This window comes from Rousettus aegyptiacus, unplaced genomic scaffold (assembly GCF_014176215.1).
Source record: "Rousettus aegyptiacus isolate mRouAeg1 unplaced genomic scaffold, mRouAeg1.p scaffold_m13_p_3, whole genome shotgun sequence".
NCBI lineage: Eukaryota > Metazoa > Chordata > Mammalia > Chiroptera > Pteropodidae > Rousettus > Rousettus aegyptiacus.
Genome location: NW_023416306.1, coordinates 12,205,871 through 12,218,684, shown reverse-complemented (window position 1 = coordinate 12,218,684; position 12,814 = coordinate 12,205,871). Strand labels below are relative to the sequence as shown.

Genomic DNA, 12,814 nt, shown 5'->3' with positions numbered 1-12,814 from the left:
GTATGAGTTATGAAAGGCATTAATGCAAACCAAATCACCAGCTGAGGATGAAAAGGAAATCTATTTTTTAGGGTAAGCAATGGCGATGAAATATTATTGTGGCTTCCGAGCCAGAGGAAAAGAAAAAAAAAATATTTCTTCACCCTTCAGCGGTAATTAAAAAAAAAAAAAAGATCCAGGTGAAGAAAGAACTTTATCATCACATTAACATCCATTCTAAATTGGAGCCGAGAGCTGTCCCTTTTATCCTCCTGGATCTCTGGTGACAATTTCAGAGGAAGAAGTTTAGGCAAAATTGTCCTAATTAACTGCCCGGTCGCATTAATACTTCTAGGATAAAATATTAATAGTAATTTGTTACATTTGCACAGCACAATAGAGTTTACCAAGCGCATTCATTAAACTATCTCAGCTAATCCCCACAATTCTGGAAGGGAGGGGAATGGCTGCCCATTTTACAGACGGGCTCACTGAGGCATTTGGATGGAGATGGCTGATCTGATACCCGTGAGAGAGTCAGTGACAGGGCTGGGACTGCAGCAAGTGTTTAGTGAACCAATGAAGGAAAGGGGGAAACAGACAAGGGAGAGGAAAGGGAAGGAGGAAGGGAGGAAGAGGGCCGCAGGGGGACGTGGCAGAGGGAGAGGGAAAGGAAAGGAGGTGCAGACGGCCTAACGTTCAGGTGAGTTTCCATCTGCCACACCTTCCCTTCTCAGATCCATGCGCAGCCCTCCTCTGCCCTCCCCTAGGGCCCAGGAAGCTCGTCCCTGAGGACTTCATCACCGGCCTTCCTCCTTCTTGCATTCAGCCAATAGGAGGCCCCCCTGGACGGATCACCAGATAAGGAAGAGAAAGGAGCAGGGGCCTTTCTGCTACCACCCTGCCCTCTCTGCTTCAGCACCAGCTCCGTAGCCATGACAACATCTCTCCACAATTGCACAATTGCGACTTCCACCAGGGTCCCCCAAGAACCCTCTGCCCTTTCATTGTCCCTTCATCCCTAGAGATGCTAATGGCCTCCCACCGATGCCAGTCTTTGGGTGCCCCAACCCTCTGTGGTTTTACTCCCTCATGCCTGCTCCCACCTTTGTAAGTGGTCCCTCCGGCAAACACCCTTCAGCTGGACCATCCGGAACTCATCGTGGGTGACTTCTCTTTCCCGCCTGGAATGTGACCTGCGTATCAGTTCTCTCACCCCACTATTACAGATGAAATTGGATTACCAGGATGGAAGCTGATCCCAAACAGAGATCAGCTATCATTTCCCTGGAGCTCCTTACCTCAGTAAAGGGCATCTAAGTCAGTTAACTCAAAGCCCGTAGCCTCTGCTTTCGGGTCCCGTCACATCGTTATGGTCACACGGGACGGTCAGGGGCAAGGCTGCCCTTATGGAGAAGGCGACAGCAACATGAACAGCCGATAAGACCCTTCGGGATGAAGAGAATGTCAAGGGTATCGATGTTTGCACACTGTGTATCAGATCGCTCAAAGATTTCATAAATACATATGTACCTTAATGTGTTACATTTATATGTTTATGTATCTACCCCTTAAATAGGTATTATCATCTTCACTGGTAAATGAGGAAATTGTGGCTCAGAGGCTGAGACTAGCTTGCTTTATTAAGGTCACACAGTTATTATTATTATCATCAAAATTTGCCTTTTACGGAGTGTCAACTCTTGAGCAACACCTTGAACAACACGTGGCATCACATTTAATCCTCTCAACAGCCTTTTGAGACCGTTATACGTACCATTCCCAGTTCACAGGTGAGAAAATGGGGCTTAGGTCGAAGGTGAACGTATCCACGTGAGCCCCAGTGTGCTGGCTCCGAAGCCCGTGCCTCTTTCTGCGATGCCACAGGAATTCCTACTAGACAAGGCCACGGTGCTGTCCCTCTTTACCGCACACGTGGCCTCTGCCGTGAAATGAGAAACACTGATTTGTTCTCAGCCAGCCTCCGAGGCCACTGCAGCCTGGGCCTAACGGTTTCACAGGGGCCGATGGAAGGCCCCGCCCTCTCTTAAACACCTTCCCCACCTGCTGGCCCCGTCTCCTCTCTGATGCTCATGTCTATTTTCAATCTCGTTGATGACTGACGCCAAAAGGTAAAATCCTGAGATGACAAAAATAACTATTCCTGGGAAAAGATTCATCCTATGGCCCTTTGAACCTGGTAGATTCTTAAATATTAATGTTAATAGTAATGCACCATCACCGTTATCATATAAAATGGTATAGAAGGGAATAAAGTGAAAAGTGAATACTTCCCCTCTTCTCATCTGGTTCCAAAACTCGTTTCTGAAGTAACCACTATATATAATTTATGTCTTGACCCCAACAGAAATTTTAACATGTTTTAGACGAGTAGGATTAGGCTAGACAAATTGTTCCACAGCTTGATTTTTTTCCCCTCTAAAAGTGTGCCTTACACATCCTTCTATATCAGTACATATACTTCATTCGTTCATTCATCAAATATTTATGGAACTCCGCATCGTGCCAGGCACTGTGTGAGGTGCTGAGCGCACACTGGCGAGCGCGTTGGCCTTCCCATCATCGTCGCCTTCAGCTGGGCAGCTGACATGTGCCCTTCACATTGACCTTCTCGTTAGAACAAATGATGGTATAGGTACTGTTAACATCTGGGGAGAGAAAATAGCGGTGTAAAGAAGTTAAGTACGTCACACGAGGTCACCCCATTAGACCCTGGTGGATCCAGGATTTGAACCCAGGCAGTCTAACTCCAGATCTCAGATTCCTAAGTAAACCCATCGTGTCTTAGGGTTCACGTCCTTATCGAGTTCACAATCTGGGAGGCAGGGGTAAGTGTTATTTAAAGAAGACGGACAGGTGACATATTACTTAGCATCTTATGTCATAATTTACGTAACCTTTTCCCCATCGATGGACATTCGGTTCTTTTCCGGTATTCCATGATTACAAACAACATACAGTGAACACTCGGGTCCACACCATGCTGGGCAAGTACATCTGTAAGATAAGTTCCTGAAAGGGGAACTATGGAGGCAAACAGCATTCGTACCTTTAATTTTGATAGATAATCCTCACGAAGTGACGTCGGTCTGTGCTCCCGCGTGTAGGGCACGCGAGCGTGCGTTTCGACATTCTTACCAGGACCGGCTCCTAGGAAACACTTTCATCTTTAGTGAAAAGTGGAATTTCACATCTGTCGTTATTCATTTCTTACTTCTATATATTTATTAACTATGGTCATTTTTTTTTTTATTTCTATTCATTATCTGGGGAGAGAGTGCGATTTCATGGAAAGAACTTAAGATCAGGGCACAAGAGATTTGGGATTTAGTTCCAGTACCAAAACTTACCAGTCAGGTGGTCATGAAGATGTCACAGACCTTAGAGTTGGGGTCCTGAGGCAGAGAAAGATTGGGGGCTACAGCCTTCTCTGGGACCACCATAGTGACAAGCTTCCTTATGAGGGTTTTGGGACAAGGCTACCTGGAGGGCATCAGCTGGAGGATTTAGGCCTGTCACATATGACACTTCCGAAGCCTAAGGGTGTATTTGGGATTGAGTGCCTCAATATGAGAACCTATGGGAGTCACCACGTCCATTCTGAGCTTATAACCCAAGGTCTAGATCACTAAGAACCAACCGAAGTGAGGGAGACTCACTTTCCATGAGCAGACACACTCCCCCTTCCACTTCCCTCTCCCTACCTCGGAGCCAGAGGGGACCAGGCAGGGGAGAGGGGACCCCTTCTTGCAACCCCCACCCCAATCTCTGAGGCTTCAACTCTAGACTTTTAGGGTGGTAAAGGGAGCTTTGAATCTGATATAAAATTGGAGTTTTAAAAATAAACAGAACCAAATTGTAATCATCAAAATAGGACTGTTTTAATACCCAAAGTAACTGACAGTCCTGGAATCAGCCCGAGCTGTCATTACGAGCCCTTCACTCAGCACGAACGCCGGGATGCAGCGGGCGCAGCTGTTGGCAGTTACGAGGGGGGAAATTTAAGCAGTTTGTGTTTATATCCCAACCAGTTAAGACTCTTCATTATTAGTAAATAATGAGAAGATTGACTCAGCTGATCTTTCCTACTTCTGTAATTCTGAGATTGCATGATTTATTCATTCATTCAACACGCCTTTGAGGAGCACTTATGCAGTAAGAGTTGTGCTGAACTGTGATGCTACGGAAAAGAAGAGTATTCTCTTCATCCTCTAGGAAGATTCCATCCTCAGGGGAGACAGGGGCTCGACAAAGCAATAACCACACCATGCAGAGGTGCAGCACCGAAGTGAGCGGAGGACTCAGCCGGAGGAAGGGACCAGGGGTGTGAAAGAGATGTCTAAAAAGGGAAACTGAGTCTTGAATTAGACAAAGGAGGTTGCTGCTCAAGAAGTGAGGACAGAATGTTCCAGACAGAAAAAGAGCTGTGCTCTGGCACGGAGATACGGTGGGTACTTGGAAGAATTGCAGAAAGGTCAAGGCTGTTGGGGCAGGAGTGAGTAAGAGAGGGATGAGGGGGATGAAGGAGCTTGGCCTTGGTCCCCAAGGTAATGGAAAGTCATGAGAAGCTGGAGGCTAGGGGTGTTTCATGGTTAGCATGAGTTTAAGATAGCTCATGCTGATCCAATCTGGAGAACCAGTTGCAGTGGCTGAGAAGGGCGTGGAGGCAGCCTAGTCTCTGCTTCCAACACCTCCTGGGTGTTTGAGCGCCCCAAGGAAGCACATCCAGGAAAGCACCCTTGTTCACCTTTTCTCCTGTCGCCACAAGTTTAAGCAATAACACAGAGGTTTTCTCTCTTTTACTATCCCAGCAACGTGCAGTCCTGTCAAAATGGCCAGGCTGAAACAGGAGAGGTGGTGGAATGAGGGGCGGAGAGAGAGGCACGTGGATTTCACAGATGTAACCCCTGAAGGTACCAGGGAGGAATCTTCCCTTGTGTCTTCTAGCTTCCGATGGCCCCTGGCGATCTTTGACTGATAGCTGCATTGCTCCAGCCTCTGCCTCTGCCTTCACGTGGCATTGTCCTTCTGTGTGTGTGTGTGTCCCTGTGCCCTTTCCTTTTCTCATAAGGACACCAGTCATTGGCTTCAGGGCCCCCACCCAAATCTAGTATCACCTCATTTTAAATTAATTCATTCCATCTGCAAAGACCTTATATCTAAATGAAGTCATATTCTGAGGTTCCAGGTAAATAGAAATTGTAGGGGATGCTCTTCAGCCCGATACAAGGGGCAGGATTCTTTGGAGGAGAGCATTAAAATGAAAAGAGATATTTGTACTATGAAGATTAAGCTCTTGCTAGAATTTCTCCAGTACCTAATAATGCTAAAATAGACTCTTTCTACTACCTGGCTTTGAGTGACCTCATCATATGTTACCTTCTGTGACATTCACTACCAGAAGTGCAGGGTCAGAAAATGTGTGGGTGGAGGGACAGAGAACCTTCCTTCGCCACTGAGTGTGGTTGAGGAAACAGGCCCAGAGAAAAGTGAGTGTGGCTTTTCCAAGGGGTTTAGAAGCTGGGTCGCCTGACACCAAACTGGGGCTCTTTCCACTTCACCACCTACTTACAGCAGGAAAACAGGTGCGTGTGTGTGTGTGTGTGTGTGTGTGTGTGTGTCTTCACATGACTAAACATTAGGCCCCTGAGGGGAAAGAGCCAATAACCCAAAGATAATGAGGCAGGTATGTTTTGTTTCTCTGTGCTGAAGATGCCCAAGACCTGGGGCTAACATCCCTAGGACCAGAGGCGAGCGCTAGCCCTGGCCAGGAAACACCACACAAGCTTTGGTGAGCTTCCAGACTGTTCTATCTCTTATCGTGGAGCCTGGCAGTAAGTTGCACCCACGTTCTTGAATTGGAAAGGGAAAGGCTCTCTCATGTGGCATGTATAATACTTTTCTAGTCAAGATGCACTGATTTTGATCCTTGCCTCTGCCCATTGGCGAAAGGAGGGAAGTCAAGTGGTTTCAGGGCTGGAGAATGTCAAAGATGGGTTCGTTTTGTTTTGTTTTGCCTTGTTTTGTTTGACCAGCTCCTATGAGCCTGGAGTTTGTCCAGGTCAATGGAGATAATGACAGCTCCAGGGCTCTTTCAGGTGAGAGTTCATAGCGTTCCAAAAAGATGACAGGGGCAGTGGGAGGAGAGAAAGAGAAATGGCTGCCGCCTGTCTGGTGCTTGGAAGATGCAGTCACTCAGGAAGGATGAGCCATCTAGCCTGTGATTGAATCTTAAACCTGCAATTACCTGCCATGCAATCTTTAGCAATGCCTACTGCTGTTGGCCTCAGTTTCCTTACCTATGAATAGGATGCTATCCAGGTGGCTGTGAAGGTTGAATGAGATCATTTATTTTTAGAATGTATTTACATACCTGTCTTGTTCCAGAAAGGATTTGCAGTAGCTATGAGATAATGTAGACACAGCACTTTGCACACTGCTTAGCATGTAATAGGTCCTCAATCAACGTTAGCCTTCCTTCCTAAGGAAAACCTCAGCAATTCAGTCTAATTCGATGTGGAGAGAATGCAGCGGCCAAAATGAATTAGGGAAATGTAGGTATTTTTAGAGAAAAATCATCTTAAAAAGTAGATCACCTAGTCTTTGAAAAAAATAATAATAACTTTGGAAATTGGGTAGCAATATAAAAAATGTTCTAAAAAGGCAGTGGAAATAAAATAAGATAAATTTTTAAGGGGGGGAAGCAGCGAATAGTTCTACATTTGCATGAGGCTTTATACAATATTTCCTCGAAAGATCAATTTTTACTTCTCCCTCACCCCTGCTTTTTCTTCAAGAATTTCTTTGGATAAGGGAACAGCATTCGTTTAGGTCAATTATTTGGGAAGAAGTAAGCTAAGGAAACTACACCTTCCCACGGTCCCCTACAGTTGAGTCAAGTTATGAGCTCACGCACAGTTGGCGGTAGGAGGCTTGCTAGGGTACCAAGGGACGCGGTCGGAGTTTGTGCTCAGACTGATGTGAAGATAAATGAAAACAACACGTACAGACACAGGATCACGGAGCAGAGCGAAGCCAGGGAGCGGTGGAACACAGAAGCCGTCAGACGTGGTGAGAAGAGTTCGCACTCTCTCGAGGCGTCGAATCAGAGAATCAGGGGCCCGGTGCTGACCCCTGGGTTACATTTTTATACATGAACAAAGATGTAAAGAAAAAAATGAAAACAGGCAATATATTATGATGAAAAAATTGTGGTTGATTTTCTAATACTTTTTTTTTCCGATTGTAAAGCCGTATATAGGTTCTGCAGAAAATTTGAAAACTACGGAAAAGCATAAAGAAAAAAAACCAATGTTAGTATTTTGGCGTATGTCACTTTGGTCTTCTCCCACAAGTATGCGTGCTGGCTTGCACACTTGCCCATGCACACACACACATTCGAATGTATAAGGTCACATGCATCACATTTTCCGCCCTCTACTTTTTCTACACAACCACATAACATGAGCATTTCAGGTGGCACTAAATTTCTCTTTCTAGTTCATTTTTAATGGCTGCATAGTATTCCACCTAATGGGAGTACATAACTTGATCAATTCCTTAATTTTGAAATTCACTATTCTAAATAATGCCCCAAGGTATGCTCTTATCCCCTTGTTTATAGATACATGGCCATTTCTTCAAGATCCATTTCTAGAAATAAAACTGCTGGACCAAAGGTATGTATATATTTAAGGTTTTCACCACACTTGGTCAAATGTCCTTCCACAGACATTTACATATTTCATGTACCACCAGCCATGTATAAAAATGATCATTTTCTCCACATGTCACTTAACACGGGATAATAATCTTTCATCTCTGCCAGGTTAATGAGCGAAAATGGCATATTAGTATTGTTTTAATTTTTTTCTTTGCTCACTAGGAAAATTAACCATTTTCTTTTACTTATAAACTATTGGATTTTGATTTCATTTTTTACTAATTATGTATTTGTGTCCTTTGGCCGTTTTCTTATTGGAGCTTCTTTTCTTTTCCCTATATACTTTAACCATTTATCTGCTATATATGCTGTAAATATTTCTTTGGTTTATATTTAGCTTTTTAACTTGTTTATGGAGTTTTTTGAAACATAATAGTTTTAATTTTATTTAGTTAAATCTATTAAATTTTCCTATATTATATGTAATGAATGCTTAGAAAAATTTTCCCCATTCTGTAATCATGTAAATTTTTGTTATTTTTTAACCAAAATATGCTTCCATTTCTAAAAAAAAAATGTTATCTTCAGTCTACCAAAATCGAGTAGTCTATATGATGTAGTAATCTAAAGCCATGTGTTTTATAGATAGTCAACCATCCCAACATAATTAATTGACTGGTTTATTTTTTCCATTAATGTGACATGTCGCCTCTGCTCATGAGTGGCATTTCATGAGTCCTTACGTACCCAAAAGATCTTTCTGTCTATTATGTTTGACTGAGTATAAAAATCTTGAATTACAGATTTTTCTTTCAAAATTCTGTAAAAATTGCTACATCACCTTTTAATATTTAGTTTTGTTTTTTGATCTTCTGAAAAATTTTACAGAGAATAGGCACTTTTTTGTGATGGTTTGGAAGAATTTGTCTAACAATCTAAGATTTCACTATTTTTAGAGGTAGTTCTTTGAGATTCTCACTCTCCCCACCCCACAACCCATCCAAACTTCTCTTTATTTATTGTCACTTTATGTCAAGTCTACTTAGGTCATTTTTATCTCTTTTAGAAATAGTTGATTTTTATTTTTTCTAGAAAATCATCCAGTTTATACAGATTTTCAAATTCCTTAATAAGAAATTTTACTCAGAATTTTCATTTCTACTTTATCAGAGTTTAGATTCCTTTTCTTTTATCCAATGTCGAATGCTTATGTTTTATGCCTTTTTTCATTGTTAAGAATGCCAAAGATTGTTTGGTATTCTTCCTTAAATTAAATTTTAGATTTATTTCCCAATTTGACCACTCTTCTCTTTTCTGATTTGTTAATTTCTGGTCTTAAATGTATTCTGTTTTTCTTTCTCCTTACTTTGGGCTAAGTCGGTAGGGTGGTTCTATCCTTCACTTCTCGAGTCGAATGCCTGGTTCATTTTCTTTTCCTCTTTCATGCTTAATAAGAAAATTGTTCAAGGCTATGAATATTTCTTTGTGTAAATTCTCAGAGATATTCATCCGTGTTGATATGTTATATTATCACTGTTAGTGCATTCTTCGCAGTCTGTAACTATAGTTCGTTTGATTCAATCCTTGACTAAAGAGTTATCTCATCCTTATCCAACAGCCTTCTCAGCCCAACTTACTTCCTTTAGCTTTCTGATGTATCTTCAAGCAGACCTTGTCTTCTTGTCTGCCAACATGAAGCAGTTTCCTGAGTTTTTTTCTTTTTCTTTTCTTTTCTTTTTTCCTAGAGTCCAAAGAGATATTCTTTCATCATAAATCTCTTCTCTTGATCTGTAACCCTTTTTCATAAGATTTTTATTTTTTTCCCCTATTATTCATCTTAAAGAAAGTTAGAGTCTATCTAACCCCTAAAATAATGCAGGGTATAAGAAACATACTGGTTCCCCACTCTGTTCTCCCGGGCCATGGCTAAGCGCCCTTTGCAGTCTTCTTCAGGAGGATGGACTAAAGCATGCAGCTCACAGCTCAGTTCTCAGCATGACTGAAGGACCTCTTCTCCTGCACTGAGGACTAGTTCTCCAATCAGGTAAGACACATGGAGGAATTATAATTCCCAGAATAAAGCCATACTTGTGGGTCATCCCATGTTCCTTCTTTTGACTACAGCAACTCATTAGTGGGGCTTGCACTCCAGTGTTTGGAATATGGAACAATTAGTGCACATGCGCACACACACACACACACATACACACACATGCAATTTTCTGTTGAAAATTTGAGTTACTGTCCCCCATTGAATGCAGACAGAGAAGAGGGAGGGAGGAGCAAGGGCAGGAGAAGTCGGAGGTGGGAGGGAAAGAGCAGAATTCTGGTTACCTCTCAGTAAAAGGATGTCTGCCATATTTTCCCACTTTTAGGGTCTCAGGGTCTCAGAGACAAAGAGGCAGTACAAAATCCTTTCTTACTTTTTTTTCAAGTGGTCTCGGTTACATAAAATAAAGTAAGGCAGGTTTCTCTTTGTCCACCTCCATCTGCTTTTGAGTTAGTAGAAATCTCTTTTCGATTCTGTATCAGGCTGGTTTCCAATCCTAGTTTTGTGTGATTTTGTAAGTCTTTATCTCATGTTTCCATAGGTATTTAATGGACAATTTGACGAGTCTGTATCCAGAGCCTGAGAGCTAACTATCATTTTGAGGAGCATTTTTCGTTTATTGTTATGATTTTGCTTGTGTGATAAATTCGTCTCGCTGCCACCTCAGTTCGGTCCCATCATTTCTTGCTGGGAGTACCGGGCATAGCTCCTGACTCCCCTCCGCCTCCAGCCCTATCCCTTCCATTCCGTCCTCTACCCCAGTCACCGAGAGTGACATTTCTAAAGCCAAATCTATTCAGTTATTTCCTCCATTCCAAATCTCCTGCTCAGCCGTTCAAACCCTCACTGAGCACCTTCTTGGTACAGTAAGTGGCTCCCAGTTGCTCTGGGGTTTTGCGGATGAGGGAATCAGCTCAGTGCTCTCTTCCCGAACCATCAGGCCAAAGTCTGAGGAAACGCAGGGCGAAGGAATTTGGTCCTTCAACTTTTTTAGTTTCATTCCCCTGAAAATAGTATTGTCAGGATCGGCTACATTGCAAAATGAAAATACAGGTCCCCTTGTTGAATAACGATTAGGAATTTCAAGATGACAGCAACAGAGCATTAAGCCAAGTGCAAGACCCTTCTGAGTGTGGAGATCTGAGCAAATGCACAAGCCACACACTCACAAAGCCAGTCCTAGTGTCGTGTTTAGACTAACCATCAGTTATCAGCTGGCTGGAGTTGGAAACGCTGATGGAGATCATTTAGACCAAATCTAACCCATTCACTTTTCACGTAGAGTTGGATCCAAAGCTCAGAAAAGGACAAGATCTTGGCCAAGATCCTAGAGCAGGTCTGGGTTGGTTCTCCAGGTTCGGGGTTCTTTCCTCTACACTGCTCCACAAGCCTGTCACTCATTCAACCCACAGACATGAATGAAAGGCCAATGACAGGCCAAGGACTGAGCTCTAACATTGATGGCCACCTCCTCATAGCACAGAGGCAGTGTGGTTTACTCAGGAAGAGTCTCAAATTTGGAGCAAGACTTAGAGAACTTATCCCACCAAAATTTGCATATAACATGGGTAGGTCAATCTTGCTCTCTGGGTTTTAGTCCCCGCCTGTCAAATTAGAAGGCTCTGAATCACCTGGTCTTGAAGGTCTCTCTCAGGCCCAAATGATGTAGAAACAACAGGGAGGAAAGTATTCTCACGGAAAACCAAGGGACCTCTCACTCCCATCAAGGATGCAGCTCTAGGCTAAGCAGTCCTTGGGTGAAATGAAATTCTGCTTCCAACTAATTTGCCAGTTTTTCAGCCTAATAATAATAATAATAATAATAAGTATCACAACTACAAGCTGTTCCAAGCCAACCTGTCCTTAAACAGATAATCGGATTTGCATAAATTGGGTGCCACTAAGGTTTAAATAATTCATCAACATGGCAGGCTCTTTTGAATAGCCACACAGAACTGCCAGGCTTCAGGAAAAGATCAATGGCAGCCCACATTCCAGGGATGTGAGCTGCATTCTCAGGCTGGCCAGGGCTGCTGGGTAAGGCCTGGAGACAGGAATCTGCCTCCTGGTTCTACATGGATTTCGACAAAGGGTGTGCTTTTTTTTTTATTCCATGGTACTGATGTGTTTAGTAAAGCTTATTTACAGAGTTAGGGTGAAGGGAAATACCTGAGACCCTTTGAAAAAAACACGAACTATCCTGAGAAATCTCAGGTCTGCCAGACTCAGGGAAAATGAGAGGGGTAAAGCCGTATTGTGAGTTGGTGGGAGACAGAACCAGGGGAGTTGAACCATGCTCTGGGTGATGGGGGACAATCTCACTGCCTTTAAATCTCTGTAAGGTTGTCATGGCCTAGAGAACAGAGTTGCTTGTGTGAGGCCCACAACTGGGGCCAACAGGAATCCCTGGAAAACAGGTGTCAGGCTCTCTACAAAGAGATGCAGTCTCTAGCTGTCCCTCAAGAGCTTGTCCTGCTTCGGCTGTCATCGTCACCCATCCAAAAGGTCACCAAGAACACTCCTATGGTCAAACAAAGTTGACTTCTTAGCTCATTGAGTTGAGGAAGAACATGTCCCATGAGGAACTGTGAGGAGTATCAATGAGAGGGCGTGAGGCTGACTTATTACAGGATTTGAGCCTCCGTTAGATAATTTGGGAAGGAAGGGTTGAGGGACATGGAGTTCACTAGATTGGCTGCTCAGAAACTGGGGGTTAGTTCTACAACTGGGTACTTTAATAAATCTTACGTAAAAAAAGAGAAAAGAACATAGCAAAGCTACAACCGAAATAGGTAAAGAAGAACAGTCACTTTAGCTGCAAGCGAGGGCCATTTGACACTTTTGTGATTTGCACAGTGACCTCGTTTTTGTCTACGCTTGATGAGATTATAAAGGGATCTTGCTTTTCTGTGTATCTCATTACACTCACATAGTGTTCTGTGAGGGCATTTAAGTCTGACAGGAAAACACCAAGTCCCAACCGGAGTGCCAGGCCAGCTCCTAAGAGCACCGAGGCCTCGCTGTGAGTGGCAGACCAGTTCCCAGATATCAGAGACTGCTCCTCGCTTTCTCCCAGCCGTACAAGAAAATCATTTGTAGAT

The 12,814-nt window shown here is 43.3% G+C and overlaps 1 long non-coding RNA gene across 2 annotated transcripts in view; it reads right to left on the bottom strand.

Moving 5' to 3' along the window:
- Nucleotides 1-242: 242 nt before the first annotated feature.
- The window catches only part of LOC107506253, a 74,900-nt gene continuing 62,328 nt past the window's right edge, over nt 243-12,814 (bottom strand). The window contains exons 3-7 of one of the 2 annotated variants that reach the window (XR_004949979.1): nt 9,301-9,404; nt 7,008-7,282; nt 3,050-3,150; nt 1,757-2,648; nt 243-1,427 (exon numbers count right to left, since the gene is read on the bottom strand). This is a non-coding gene — a long non-coding RNA (uncharacterized LOC107506253). The remainder of the gene's footprint in view (nt 1,428-1,756; nt 2,649-3,049; nt 3,151-7,007; nt 7,283-9,300; nt 9,405-12,814) is intronic. The other variant, XR_004949980.1, reaches the window with a different exon arrangement.